Source organism: Euprymna scolopes, chromosome 6, assembly GCF_053919585.1.
Source record: "Euprymna scolopes isolate OS-2025 chromosome 6, ASM5391958v1, whole genome shotgun sequence".
Lineage (NCBI taxonomy): Eukaryota > Metazoa > Mollusca > Cephalopoda > Sepiida > Sepiolidae > Euprymna > Euprymna scolopes.
The window spans coordinates 84,872,376-84,888,223 of NC_136487.1; the positions used below are offsets into that span (position 1 = coordinate 84,872,376).

The 15,848-nt window shown below is 37.0% G+C and overlaps 1 long non-coding RNA gene across 1 annotated transcript in view; it reads right to left on the reverse strand.

Annotated features, from left to right (window-relative positions):
• Positions 1-6,475: 6,475 nt before the first annotated feature.
• LOC145277759 (uncharacterized) overlaps positions 6,476-15,848 on the reverse strand; it is a 52,488-nt gene continuing 43,115 nt past the window's right edge. Inside the window, exons 3-4 of the long non-coding RNA XR_013868203.1 lie at positions 14,398-14,479; positions 6,476-9,069 (exon numbers count right to left, since the gene is read on the reverse strand). This is a non-coding gene — a long non-coding RNA (uncharacterized LOC145277759). The remainder of the gene's footprint in view (positions 9,070-14,397; positions 14,480-15,848) is intronic.

The following is a 15,848-nucleotide window of genomic DNA, read 5'->3' on the forward strand; positions in this document are numbered from 1 at the left end:
TCATTCTGTGTTGAGCACTTCAGTCAGTAAACAGAAGAGGGGGCAGGAGGTGGGCAGATTTCAGTGACACAGCACAGTGATGAGACTTGTAGCTCACTGTCACTCTTTGATTCTCTTCTCTCTGCTGTTTCACTTGTTTATATCGACCTGTACTCTTGTAGGTTTTTAACCCCAGTAACTATGAGGTCAACTACTTGACCTTTTCACCTCCGGTGATGTTAGTTTTGACAGATTTGCACCCATCGGCCGGTTACTTTACTCTGCTGTATGTGCCTGTGTGCACAGTCTCAACAGGCAACAGAAGATTGTTCTTTTCATTTGTTTATTGGTGTTGATCGTTCATCCCGCAATGTTTATAGCTGAACAACCTAACAAGATTGCATGTTTAGATCACATTGGGGTTACCCGTTATTAAAATGAGATATAGTTCTATATATTAACACTATTCCCCCTCCCCCAATTTTCCAATTTTCTTATCAGTTTGTTCAAGTTGGGGATGGGATATTCTACCGGCTGCCAGACATTTACCCACTGTCTCATATAATCGTAATAAGAGAACCTTATAAGATTTTTACAGACCCTTTGAGTGCAATTGTTTCAATCTCTCTTGCATTTGGTTCACTGGATATATTTTCCAGGTAGTTTTTGAAATTCTTTTTCATGAGTCAAGTTGCTCCTATAATTACTGAAATGACAGAGATCTTCCTAAGATTTCAGTTTCTTTTCATGTTGTACATAAAACCTTGTTATTTCATTATCTTTTCCCTCTCAGCTCTGTTTATACCAGTGTTATTGGGCATGCTAACTTCTACTAAGGTTGCTTCTTTTTCCTTCTTGTCCTATATGTCAGGTTCAATAGCTTCGTTTTCAAGGTTCGTTGCTGTTGGAATTGCATAGTCATAGTGGATGGTGTATCATATATTTCCAACTGTTCTTTCTGGTATATGTTCCCAGGGCTTGCTTCTGTATTTGATATTCAACTTTTCACACAGTTCAGTGGAGATATTTACACACTCTGTTGTATCACGTTGTATAGTAGCCGTCCCCAGCAGAACCTTACAGCTGGATGTCAGGTGGCTCACACTCTTACGTATAGTAACTTTTTTGAGCTGTCGAAGGTCTGTTAGCAGTTATCTTAGGATGGAGATAGCCAATGCTTGGGTATCCAATGGACAGAGACAGGAGAGAGAGAGAGAGATGAGGAGAGAGCGCCTTTCGTTGTTGCTTTCACGGTTCTCTCTCTGCTAACCGACCATGCTCTCCAAAGAGGCTGAAGTACTTCTTTAGGGAAGAGATGAAATCAATGTGCTCTGCAAGTTGATTGGTAGTGTGTAACTAAATCGCCTAGCAGGGATATTTCTCCATGAAAGAAAATAAGTCAGTATATATGACTGTTATATATAACTGTTATAACAGGACAGGTGTCACAAATAATTTATTTCAATTCCAGGTGACACACTATGTAGTTCCCTCCTTTAAAATAATCCCCTTCAGGTCTAAGGCAATTTCCAATGCTTTTATTGTTTCTATGCACTACTGAAAGGATTCCTCTAGACTGTCCTTTGGCTCTGCCATTGCAGCCTCTTTGATGATCTCCAAACTTTCAAAACACACCTCTTTCATGATTCTTTTTGTCACATAATGAGTGTGCAAAAAAAAAAAAAATATTAAAGATGATATTTTGCCCATGAAGTTAGAGTAGTAGAAAATTCCAATTAGAAATCAACTTCAATTTTAGGCTGTATGTCAGAATATTGCATCACAGATGAGAAGTCAGCAGTGACATGAAGCAGATAAGCTGATGAAATCTTCCTTTTTTTTTTTTTTTTTTTTCTGAACCATAGAAAAGAGAGTGGTTGGTTTGAGGACAGTTTCTCTCATCCTCCACGTGAAGGATAATCTATGTATACTGTATGCTGGAGAAGGAAAATAAAAGCCACAAAAGCATTGTTAAACCACAAACGATTTTATGCTGTTAATATTTACAACTATTGCTATAAATTAACACACATCGCAACAAGAAAAGAAGAGGAGATAGGATGAACAACTGCTATGTGTTATCTATACAATGAGACTTTAGCTGCTTATGTGATGAGCTACTGCCTAGATAATTCACTGGGACCAAAGAATTACTCCCCATCCCCTTGTGCTTCACTCAAGGTACATGCAAGCAGGGAAGTGTAATGCCTGAAGGAGATTAATGTGCCTGCCTTTCACAGTTCCAGATGTTGCACCTGTTAGCCTCCTTCTGATATTCTGGAGGGGTCTATTATTTATGTATGACTAAATTAAACATGGAAAATGTACAACTAATTGCTGCTGCTGCTGCTGCTGATGATGATGATCTGGGCCCATCAATGCAAAATAGTGTAACCATTTCTTGCAGTATTATTGAAATAAAAACTAAAACGAATTTAGTCACAACTTTCAGACAAGAGTTTATTTTAGCAAATATCTTTTCAGATCTATACTTAAAAAAATATTTACAAAAAATAAACTCGATTTTATTTTAAATATTTCTTCTTAAGCAAGAAAAAAAATAAAAAATGTTCAGACTAAATCTTACAAGTGACTTTTCTTTTCAAATTTGAAAGTTTTTAACAAAATTACAAATCTACATAACAAAAAAGTAGAAATACTTCGTAAAAAAATAAAGTAAATTGAACTGTCACGATTTCTCCATTGTTTATGACCTAACTCAGATTGTTCATGAACCCACCTGTGTACCAGACACTCATGGTTAGTATGTAAGTCTCCTAGACCTTTATTTCACAACTTGCCCTGATCTATGTTCATCCGCCCTTCTGTCTCCACTGGGATCTTCCAACCACTCAGTTGTCTCAGTTAAGATAAAAACGAAATGTAATGTTCTCAGATGTAACTCTCCATTGTACAGTTTATTGATACCCTATGGCTAACTGGGATAGCTTCCATACATTTATATCAGATATACCTTTTCATTCCATGTTTAAAAGAATGTGTCCTCCATAGTATCAGATCCGATGAAATGGTTAATTGTAGGTATAGATCGCTTCATACCCTCCAAAATATTCCAGTAAAAACCTAACAGTCAGCTGTAGTTCTCTTTAGAATGTGCTGCTGCCATTGTGCACAGAAATCACTATTTCCATTGTTTCCAATGTAATAGATGTACTGAGACTAAAGCCGCCTCCAGGACTGTCAGAAACTACTGCAAAAGAGTAATAAATAATGGGAGAGAGTTGTATGCTCATTCCATCAAGTCCAAAGTAGTTGAACAGCAGCTTGGTTCCCACCAGTTTTAGCAAATAACAAGCAGGGTCCTGAACTATCCCAACTATTATAAATGGACCTGGGGTAATCTCGTCAGCATTGGACAAAACCAAACTCATTGCCAAGAACTTTGCAGCTAATTCTACTTCATGTGATCAGGGCTGCTAAGCCCCCATATTTTCTCCTGTGTCTGAAAACATGCTATGTGACATACAAATATCTGTGCATGATGTTGCCAAGCTAATCAAAAATCTCAATTGTAGTAAAGCAACTGGCCCTAACGGCATACCTATTATAGTGCTGAAAAAACTTCAACCAGAATTAACTTCCATACTTACAAGCTGTTTAAGTGCTGTCTTAAGGAGAATTGCTTTCCAGCACCCTGGAAAACCTCATCAATATGTCCCGTTTTAAAAATTCAGGTGATCGGTCATCTCCCTCTCAATACAGACCGATCAGTCTCCTGTGCACCATGAGTAAGTTTCTGGAATCTATGTTAAATAGAGAAGTAGTCAACTACTTCAGCAAAAATAACCTCCTCAATGACATGCAATATGGTTTCTGTTCTGCTAGATCTACAGCATATGTGCTAACAGTTATATTTCATAGGATTAGCGAATCTCTCGACGGAGGCTTCCTTTCTAGGGTAATTGCTCTTGACATATCAAAGGCCTTTGATAGAGTATGGCATAAAGGTCTACTCCACAAAATCTCCAGCTATGGTATAGCTGGAAATGTCTTTCCAATTATTTCTCTCTAATAGGTTAATAAGTGTAGTGGTTGATGGGCAGAAATCAGAAGCTCACAGTATTAATGCTGGAGTCCATCAGGAGTCTATCCTGGGCCCAACTCTTTTCCTAATCTACATCAATGATCTCCCAAGTCACATCCTAAGGTTATTCGTAGACATTTATGCTGATGACACTACAATCTATGGCAATACTTCAAAGTTCTCACTGATCTTGAACATGTGGTGCAACAGAGAAAGAAGTGGCTGGTTAATTTTAATGCATTTAAAACCAAGCTTTTATCTTTATATCATCAACATAATGGTTCCCGTCTGGCATCAATGGAAATGAATGGTTCTCATCTTGGGGAGGCTCCATGTTTTGACAAGCTTCTTGGTCTGACCTTTATTTCTGATCTGAGATGGAACACATGCATCAAATCCTTTGCCAAGGCTGCTGGAAAAATTATGGGATCATTCTACCGCTCAAGTAGATATCTCACTGGTGATGCAATTCTTTACCTATATAAGAGCCAGGTACGTCCAAGGATGGAGTATTGTTGCCACATCTGGGCAGGAGCTGCTAGAAGCAGCTTATCCTGCCTTAACAGAATTTAAAATAGACTTCGTAGCTTAGTGAGTGATGCCCTTTTTCTCTTCTCTACTTGAGATATCTACTGGAGCGGTAGAATGATCCCACCATTTTTCCAACAAAGAGTTTGGCTTTGTCTGATGCTGACAAGATTACCTCAGGTCTATTGATGATGGTTGAGATAGAGCACATTCTTCTGTTTAGTGTCCTGTTTGTTATTTGCCAAAACTGATGGGAACCAAGCTGCTGCTTAGCTACTTTGGACAATGGACTGAGCATACAATTTTCTCATGTTATTTATTTCTCTTGTACAGTGGTTGCTGGCAGTCCTGGGAGCGTCTTTAGTCTTTAATCTATTATGTTGGAAGCAATGGAAATAGTGATTTCTGTGCGCAATGGCAGCAGCACATTCTAGAGAGAACCATGGCTGGCTATTAGGTTTTCACTGGAATTTTTTGAAGAGTATGAAGCGATCTATACCTATAATTAACCATTCTATCAGGTCTGATACTATAGAGGACACATTCTTTTTAAACATGGAACACAGAGATAGATTTGATATAAATTTATGAAAGCTATCCCAGTCAGCCATAGATAGAGTACCAATATACTGTATGATGGAGAGGCATGTCTGAGGATTTATTACATTTTGTTTTTATCTTAACTGATACAACTGAGTGGTTAGAAGATCCCAGTGAAAACAGAATGAAAGATAAACATAGCTCGGGGCAAATTGTGAGAAAAAAATCTAGGAGACTTGCATACTGACCGCCAACGTCAGGTACACGGTAGGGTTCGTGAACAATCTGAGTTAGGTCATAAGCAATGGAGAAATTGTGACAGAGCCTCCCCTCATCATATCTTGTTTGAGTGGACTAACCATTCCACATTGTGAACATTGAAGTCTTCACAGATGTGAATGTTAGCCGAAGGATGAGCAGACAGGATGTGGTCAATTTTCACAGATATGCTCTTAAAGATAGTAACTGCTGTTGTGGGGGCGATAGAGAGCAAATATAAACACAGTAGTGTGAGCAAGTGCGATCTGGAAGCACATATAGAGTAATTTAGGGTCTTCTCTGTAAATGTTTCTACCACATGGAAAGCCATCTCTAATGTAGGCACATATTCCATGCTCATGGCAATCTTGGGGGTCAGATTTTGATATTAAATTAGAGTATCCTTTAATTATGAATTCATCTAGGGAAATAATCAGTCCAATGCCAGTTTTACTTAGGAATAATAGGTCTGGCTTAGTCTCCTGTGATTGGGTCTCAACTTCTGGAAGGTTGGAACATAGACCCCTGACGTTGTACATAATGAATCAGCAGCAGTAGCCACTTATCATGCATAATTCAGTTGTCTCTCAGCAAATAACAAGCAAAAAAATTATCTTAGATTATTTATTTTAATTTTCAAATGACACAAGAATTTATCACAAATGTCAGTAAACAAAGCATACTAGAAAGCTCAATACTTTGCACTGGTGCAAAGTATTGATCGCCTGTATGATAATGGGCAGAAATTAGTCATGCCTAATTTAGTTGTACATAACGAATTAGCAGCAGTAGCCATTTGTCGTGCATAATTGGACTTGAAGACGATCATATTGTAGTCAGCTGGAAATCAGGAAAACAGAAGAGATTCCACATGTGTGCAGTTCTAAGAAAGAAGCTTTGTTCATGGAATCTATGTTTAGGTTTAGGCACATGAATCATCAACTGCTGCTGCTCATTTATTATGTCTGACTAAATTAGGCATGACAAATGGCTGCTGCTGATGATTCATTATGTACGACTTAATCAGGGACAACAAACTGCTGCTGCTGATTCGTAATGTATGACGAAATTAGGCACGAGTCCTGCTAGTTAAAAAAAAAAAAATAAATGACAAAATAGCTTATACATCAAAGAAATATAAATTTATTGAAAATAAACAAAAAAAAAAGAGTAGATAATGTATATTTATCCACCATATAACTTTTTGAAGAGGAAATTGTTTTGTGTGCATGTATTTTTTATGAAGTTCATTCAAAAGTTCTTATTGCTAGATGAAAAGATTTTTTTGTTGGAAATCTTTCACGATTAAAGACAAAAATTCAATGAAACAGTTTATCTTTTTTATGGAAACCTTACACGACACATTTAAAGAAAACAATTTTTGATTGAAAAGGTTACTTGGAATCTTGGACAAATATCGAGTTTGTAGGGAACTAAAAATTAGAGGACACCGGGGAGGAGTAATCTGCCCCTGCTCTAAGGCTGGTTGGTTTTTCCCTTTGGTCACGGGCAGACATGTTGCCTTTTCCCTCTCAAGAAGAGGAGAACCTTCGTTCCACCACGAGGTGAGCTCTGAGAACTTTTTCCACCAGTCGGTGAGTCTTATCGAACTGTCGCTATTGTATTGTGTTTTATTGTTGTTTAAATGTTTGTCAGTGTATAATAAATGTGTAAACGTAATTGGGCAATTTTTTTTTTTCATTTACCGTTTGGATAAACAAATAATTTCAAGGACACTTTTTAAAATAATTAGTCACTCTGACTAAAATACAAAACAATTGGATTATTCTCTGATATTTTCAATAATATAAGATACATTTCGACTCCATTTTCTCCAAATATAACCTTATTTGAATAATGATATTTGTCATAATCGTTTTCTTTTGAATAAAAGTTATTATTTGAGGTTTTTCCACATAAAAAGTTAAATAATGATCTTTAGTAATAAATGTCTTTGTAATTCTGGGATCTTTTCCGAGAAAATAATTTTGAAGTATCTTCAACTTCAAAAATTAAACCATGACTCTGTCAACATATCTTTTTTTATGTATAATTCTCCTATTTTTTGCAAAAAAATAAAAAATAAATTCAAGTGTCGTCAACTTCACAAAAATGCCTACATCCCCAAAAATAACTTAAAAAGTTAGAATTATATAACTAAGAGATCAATTGTCTCAACTTTTGTATATTTTAAAAGGCATGATAAAATAAAATGCATTCAAATATCTTATATCAAGTCATCATAAAATTTTTATATTGATTTATCCTATTATCTTATACGGAGTTATCATAAAAGGAGAATAATTACTTAATTTACACAAACACAATTTTCATAACAAAAAAACTATTTTTAAAATTAAAATCTATTTCTCATCTATCTATCTATCTATCTATCTGGTTAGGCTCCTTGCCCCTATCAATGTGATTCTCTCTCTCGAGATTTCCCTGTCTCCCATCAGCTGCCTCAGATCTTTAGGATCACAGTTGGCATCATGTGCAATTTGCTGGATGTATGTGGATCTAGGAAATTTCTTATCTAACAAAAAAAAAACTTAAATTGTCGTCCACCAGTGTTTGCAATTTAAAACTGTCATGTCACTCAAATTAACCAATGAAATGATGACATGAAAGCAAGAACAAGCGAGAACAAAAAAACTTGTTTGCTCATTATTTTCAAATGAAATTCAATAAAATTTTGAATCCGTTAAAAAACAATAAATTTTACAAACTTGACTGAGCCTTTGACAAGATTTGATTTTTTTTTATCAAAATCCGTTTTCAGAAAACAATAAAAGAAAGAGAAAAAAAAGGAGGAAAAAAAAAAGAACAATAAAGGTAGAACAAATAAAAATTAAACTCGGAAAATAAATTAAAAACTGAAATCGAAAAATCAAACTAGACAGAGGAAAGCCATTGGCCCTATAAGGCACTCTTATAATCAGGGTGTCACAAACAAAATACACACTTCCAATTTACTAGGAGCCAACAAGGAAGTATTAAGGCCCAGAAAATTGTCATGAGACTGTTCAAGTCTGTGTGCAATTAGACACTGTCATTGTGTGTCTAAGGTCTCTTTGTATAGTGGTTTGTCCGGACAACCTGGCATTAGGATACTTTTCCCTACGAGTAAACCCTGATTAAATATTAAAAATCACATAGTATTTGCAGCCCAAATAAGATCTCCTTAGTATGGCTAATCAACACTGGCTTATATAAGAAATTGTGCATTTTCAAGTTATGTTGCCTATAGTAACAACATTAAGCTGGATACTCCACCAGACTAGATGTATTATTGTCCTGAGATCTAAGAGGCCGTAAGAAAGATATATTAGGGAGAGGAAAATGAATATTCTTAACTTTTTTACTAACTCAACATTTGAAACATAAAGGAGATTTCAGGGGAATATTTGAATATTTATATTTAGAAATCTTGAAATATTGAATATCATATATTTGAATATCTATAGAAATCTTGAAATATTGAATATCATATAGAAATCAAGTGTTAGTCCCAGAAAGATTTAATTTCTGAGAACATCAACTGAAGTAAAATGAAACAAAAAATGATCTAACAGAAGATAGCGAAATATAAAGTGCTACTCTTTTTGAGAGAAGGAAAAGTCACATGGAACGAGATCAGATGAATAGGGAGGTTACTTCTTTTATTTGTCATCAGTGTTTATTGTTCATTCATTCTGTGGTGCTGATAAGTGAAAAACCTGAAAAACAAAACAACAGAGTGTGTAAATAAAAGCATATACAAAATATGATAGTTGTGAAAAGTTAAGATTAGTTGTATATTCTTCCTAAGATATCTTCATAGATGATGACACAATTAGCTTATCCCTCTTTCACCCATAACTAACACAGCAAACCAATATGGATTTAGGCAAGCTCATTCAACAGCAGACATCCTAACTGTAATCTCAGAATGTATATACCAGTCACTGGACAAAGCAGGGAAGGGTAGAGCGGTAACTCTAGATATATCTAAGGCTTTTGACATGAAGATCTCCTCAGGAAAATCAGATCATATGGTATCACTGGAAGAATACATAACATAATTAAATCCTTCTTAGATAAGAGAAAAATCCAGGTTGTCCTCGACGGTCGTACATCCAAACAATATGATATAAATGCAGGAGTGCCTCAGGGGTCTATCCTTGGACCTCTGTTATTCCTAATATTCATAAATGACCTCCCTGACAAAATTGTTTGTGAGATGGGTATATATGCTGACGACACCACACTCTATAACAGACATGACAGAAAAACAAATGAACACATATCTAAAGAAATGGAAGAAACAATAGAGGATGACCTCCGATCTGTAGTGGAATGGGGACATAAATGGATGGTCACATTCAATGCTGCCAAGACTAAACTCGTTTCCTTCAATAATTACAAGAAACCTTCTCTACCACCAATAGCAATGGCCAATGACTCTTTATCTGAAAGTACATCTTTTAAACTCTTCAGCGTAACGCTCACAGGAAACATGAGTTTGAACAATTACATTGAGAGTATCGCCAGGACCGCTGTGAAGAAGGTGGGTTCTCTCTACCGTGCTAGAAAGATACTAACGCCTGAAAGTATCCTATACCTCTATAAGGCCACTATTCGCCCATGTATGGAGTATTGTTGTCATATTTGGGCTGGTGCATCTGCCACTAGTCTCTCGCTCCTAGATAAGGTTCAAAAGAGAGTCGCCTGTTAAAGTGTCTCTAATTCTCTCTTTTGTTGCGGATGCTTTGTGTGTGGAAGCACAGGTGAGCCTCTTCCAAGACAGCACTTAATCACAAGAGGTTAACAGAAGAAGTCTCCGAGCAACAGAGACTATTCCAGCTGCCTACTCAGTGAAGGAACTAAGGTGTCTAACAGTGGTAGCAGAACAGCCCAAGCACATATATTCACTGATAAGGCGCCTCCACCTTTTGATAAAGAGAAGGATGATTACCAAAAATGGTTGAAGAAATTTAATATTTGGAAATCAATTACAGATGTCGACAAAAAGAAACATGGTGGATTGTTGATTTTACGCCTAGATGAGGCGACTCAAGATAAAGTCTTAGAAGCACTAGGAAATACTGATATTACTGCAGATACAGGTTCAGATAAAGTTATTTTAGAATTGTCTAAACTCTTTGAAAAAAACAAAACTATCAACGCTTTTGAAGTGTATGAAAATTTTGAACTCTACAAAAGACCACAGTCTCTTACTATTCCAAATTATATAACAGAATTTGAAATTAAATGGAATAAGGCAAAAACACATGGCATGACTATGTCAACAGATATACTTGCTTATCGTTTGCTGAAATCGGCAAACTTACCTCAACATCAAGAACAACTAGTAAGAGCCACAGTCACTGAATTAAATTATGAAAAGATGTGTGAACAAATGAAAAAAATATTTGGAACTGCCCCTCAAGACTCAAAGTTCAATATCAAAGTAGAAACAGATTTCACAGAAGAACCCACTGTACATGGTACATTTTTCGGTAGAAACTTTCAAAGCAGAAGTAGAGGCCAACGTGGAAGAGGCAGATGGCCTCCACGGAATTTTAAAAGTGACTCTTCTTTCTCCGTTGATCGTCATCATAAAGTAACAGAAAGAAGACATTTAAAAAATCCCCTAGATCAATATGGTCAGGTCACTAGATGTCTCAATTGTGACTCAAAGAATCACTGGGTACAAAACTGTACAGATAAAATCTCAAGTGTCAGAAATACGTCATACACAACAGAAACATCAGTTGTTGATGATTGTGATTATCAAGATCATCCTAGTGATGACACTTATCATGAAATAACCTTGTTTCAGGATGTATTTTCCAGCTCTGAAGATATGAAAGGTCTGGTTGGTGAAGCTATGAATAGTGCTGCTCTTGACTGTGGTGCCACAAAAACAGTTTGTGGACAAGTGTGGTTCTCATGTTATTTAGATTCCTTATCAGAAAATGATAGAAAAAGTGTATGAAGATAGCCTTAACAAATTCAAGTTTGGTGATGGCAACTGGATTCCTGCTTCGAAGACTGCCTGTATACCGGTCACTATTGGCAAGATTGAAACCTCTATCATCACTGATATTATAGATGCAGACATTCCCCTTTTGCTGGCTCAAGATGAGTTGAAATCTACAAAAGCAAAAATTGATTGTGAAGATGATACCGCTATAATTATGGGACAAAAACTTTTGCTATCTTTAGCTAGTAGTGGTCACTACTGTCTTCCTTTGTCTAAACAAAAGCAAATTCTTGTTCAAGCAAGTAGGAATCCAAAGGTCCAGGTTACACTTTGTAATAAGCATATGTCTCCAAAGGATGCTGCCCTGAAACTGCATCGTCAGTTTTCTCAGTCCTCCAAGGAAAATCATTGAACTGCTACATAGTGAGGGAAATGATAATCAAGAAATTATTAATGAAATCTATAAGATATCAAAGAATTGTAAGATCTGCAAAGAATATCAAAGAGCTCCTCCAAGGCCAATTGTTGGCTTACCCATGGCAACTAGGTTCAATGAGTGTGTAGCTGTGGACCTCAAACAATTTGGGAAGGTTTATCTGTTGCATCTGGTTGACCATGCTATCAGACTTTCTGGAGGAACAGTAATAAGAAATAAATCTCCATCTACAGTTGTCAGAGAGCTCTTCAAAGTTTGGATTTCAATTTATGGTACTCCCTGTAGTTTACTTACTGACAATGGAGGGGAATTTGCAAATGCAGAAGTTTTAGAGTTCTGCGAACAACTGAATATTAACGTAAAAACAACAGCGGCTGAATCTGCCTGGTCAAATGGCTTAGTAGAAAGACACAATCGTATCATGGGGAAAATGATTCGGAAAACAGTTGCTGATTCTTTTTTTTTTTTTTTTTTTTTTTTTTTTATTACATTTTCACCCCAAACAAGGCAAATTGCCACTTTGGTGTAGGGGGCTACTATCAGGGGCAACAACTACTGGGGTACTATGTAGGGATTTGGGCAGCAAGGTGTCGGTTCACGTTACACTTGAACTTCTGCACGTCAGTACTGTTGGGGAAGCAGGGACCTGGAATGGAATTCCAGAGTCTTGCGGTTCTGGGGAAGAAACTATTGGAGTAAAAAGATCTTTTACATCTAGGGACCTCTACAGTGTGGGGGTGGGATCTAGTAGCCTGTCGGGTTTGTCGAGGGTGCTCGCGTCGTTGGGGCACAAGTGATTGCAGTTCATCAGAGCATTCACCACTAAAATACTTGTAGAACAGGCAGAGGGATGCAACATTTCGTCGATGGGACAGAGGCTGAAGCTTAGATGCCAGTTCAGGGCCTATCAGATTTGCGACTCTCTTTTGAACCTTGTCAAGGAGCGAGAGACTAGTAGCAGATGCACCAGCCCAGATGTGGCAGCAATACACCATACATGGGCGAATGGTGGCCTTATAGAGGTACAGAATACTTTCGGGTGTTAGTAGTTTTCTAGCACGGTAGAGAGAGCCTACCTTTCTTGCAGCGGCCCTGGCAATGCCTTCAATGTAATTGTTCCAACTCATGTTTCCTGTGAACGTTAGGCCAAGGAGTTTGAAAGATGGACTCTCAGATAAAGAGTCGTTGGCCATTGCTATTGGTGGTAGAGAGGGTTTCTTGGCTGTTCACTTGAATTTGCTGTTATGTGGTGTCTCTGTGTAAAGAACAGTCTGATAAATGTTCATGGTTTCAGCCCATTCCAGCTTGTTTTTTCTCGGAATACTACACTACCATCTCTATTAACAAATAAACCCCCTGCACTGAACCCAGAGGTTTCCAGTGATATCATTAGAGAGAATTTAAATGCATTGCATTCAGCTCGGAAAGCATTTATTGCTACGGAAAATTCAGAAAAACTGAAGAGAGTGCTTAGACACAATGTTTGAACTTCAGGAGACATCAAGTACTTCACTGGTAACATTGTATATTATAAATGTTTGGACAGAAGGAGGTGGAGGGGGCCGGCTACTGTTTTGGGTCAGAATAGTCAGCAAATTTTGGTGAAACATGGTAGCACATATGTCCGAGTACATCCTTCTCGCCTTTGACTAGAAAAGCCCACAAAATTGGTGATAAGCAGAGTGAACTCGGCAACTTTGAAACATGAATCTACTACAGATGAACAATCTAAGGACTCTCATTTTCAGGTAACAGAAAATAAAACATCATTTGAAGATATATCAGATGATGATTCACTGACTGACAGCAATAGTGAAGAAAGTAAACAGTGTGTCAATAATAATACTGCCCCAGCAGCAAGCATCAACAAAAATGAAAGCTCTGGCAATAATCTACAACTCCAAGATAGATCATTAAAAGGTGCTGTGAACAAAACAGTGACTACCACCTCTCCACCACTTAAGAATATGAAATTAAAAATCAAAAAGAATAATTCTGAGTCATGGGAAGCTATAAAATTTGTATCACGATCTGGAAAAGTAAGTGGAAAATATGGAAATGAGTGGAATGCTATAAACAAGGATGGTCAGACTACGGTTATTGATTTTGATAGGAACATTCAAGATTGGAAAATGGATGTCACAGAAGAACTTAAGTCAAAAGAGGAGGTTGGTAATGAAATTGGTGATGAAATCTTAATGTGCTATACTTATATTACTGAAGCTAAAGAAGAAATTCTATCAGCAAAACAGAAAGAACTAGACAGTTGGAAATCAAATAATGTTTACGACGAAGTTGATAATACAGGTCAAACCCTTATATCAGTAAAATGGATTTTAAAAACAAAAATTATAGATGGCAAACACCTTGTTAAAGCACGGTTACTCACTAGGGGCTTTAAAGAAAATGCCATCTTTAGAACAGACAGCCCTACCTGCCTAAAGGGGAGTGTAAGAGTTGCGTTATGTATCATTTCTTCTAAGGGTTGGAAATTGCATTCCCTTAATTACAAAACCTTCAGAATCAAAAGCTTGAAAGAAAGATCTTTGTTCAACCACCTAAAGAAGCAAAAACATCAAAAGTTTGGCACTTAAGCAAGTCCGTGTATGGTCTTCAAGATGCACCTCGCGAGTGGTACCTTACCTTAAGAAGAGCTGTTCTTGATGTTGGATGTAGGAAGAGTTCAGTTGATCCTGGTGTGTTCTTCTGGCATAATAATGACAATCTGGAAGGAATATTAGTCACTTATGTAGATGATCAGCTATGAGGTGGTACACAACAATTTGAAAAGGAAGTTATTGAAAAGCTGAGGTTGTTGTTTGTGGTGGGTGTTGAAAACACTAGTGCCTTTATGTATGTTGGAATAGAGTTAACTCAATATGCTGATAAGTCAATCTGTATCAATCAGAATAAGCATGGCCAAAGTTTGTCTGAAATTGCTATAGTAAAAGACAGATCTGCAGATAAATCTTCTCCATTAATTACTGAAGAGATGCAAAAGTTCAAGTGTAACATGAACCAACAGCTTGCTGCCCAACTCCCTACACAGTACCCCTGATGCCTATGTCCCTGATAGTAGCCCCCTACAACAAAGTGGCAATGTGCCTTGTTTGGGGTGAAAATGTAATAAAAAAATAAAAAAAAGTCTTATTAATTTTCACAATGACCTCATATTCATGAAGAACAAGACAACAATTTGAACTTAGACATACTGTTAACTGTTTTAATGAATGATGTTATTAGTATTTATGATGTCATAAAGGATCTCTGTCTGTTTTTATTGGATGATGTCATATCTTTGTGATGTCTTCCTTTTATCATGTCATAAAATATTTCTCCAAGTCTTAAGTTATTCTGATCAGCATTAAGGAGATACATTGTGGAAGCTAGAAAAAGCCCTTTTCTCTTTTCTGGCCGTGCTTTCCAAGTCCTTGTATATGGCTGAACTGGCTGTCTATCTCCACATCACATGGTTTATACAAGTTCTGTCAAGCACCTTTCCTGGTAGCAGTCATATAGACGCTCGGGACAACAGTATGTGTACTATCAATAAAACTGCCCATATGAAAAAAGTCTGAAAACTTATTGAAGGTGTTTATAGACAGTGGAATGATAAAATTGTCGCCATAGAAAAGACGGCATTCCATTTCTATTTGATGAAAAACGTTTTTTTTTGTTTGTTGCAGACTAGTTGGCCAGTTGTGTACAAATTGCAAGAGTGATAGGAGCCTTCTATCATGTCTGGAAGTGACACAATGTTCAACGAACATGATCGGAGATATGCAACTGTACAACTCATACTCTCTACCAATCCAAGCCAGCACACTCAAAATGCAAATCCAAACTGTTCAATACTTGGGGTACAGCTCAACAAAGTTTCCGGCCACAGTTATGGCCTTTGGTGTGGAATTAAGTGAGGGCCATATCATGCCACCTCACATCTTTGAAGTTGACTTCAAAGTCTACATTAAAGTGTACTTGAATTTTCTAAAGAGTGTGCTAGCAGCCACTTGATTGCACCAAGAAATCTTGGTGCAATCAGGTGGCTGCTAGCATACCCTAGAAACTTATTGAAGGCACCTTGTATAGGTAAA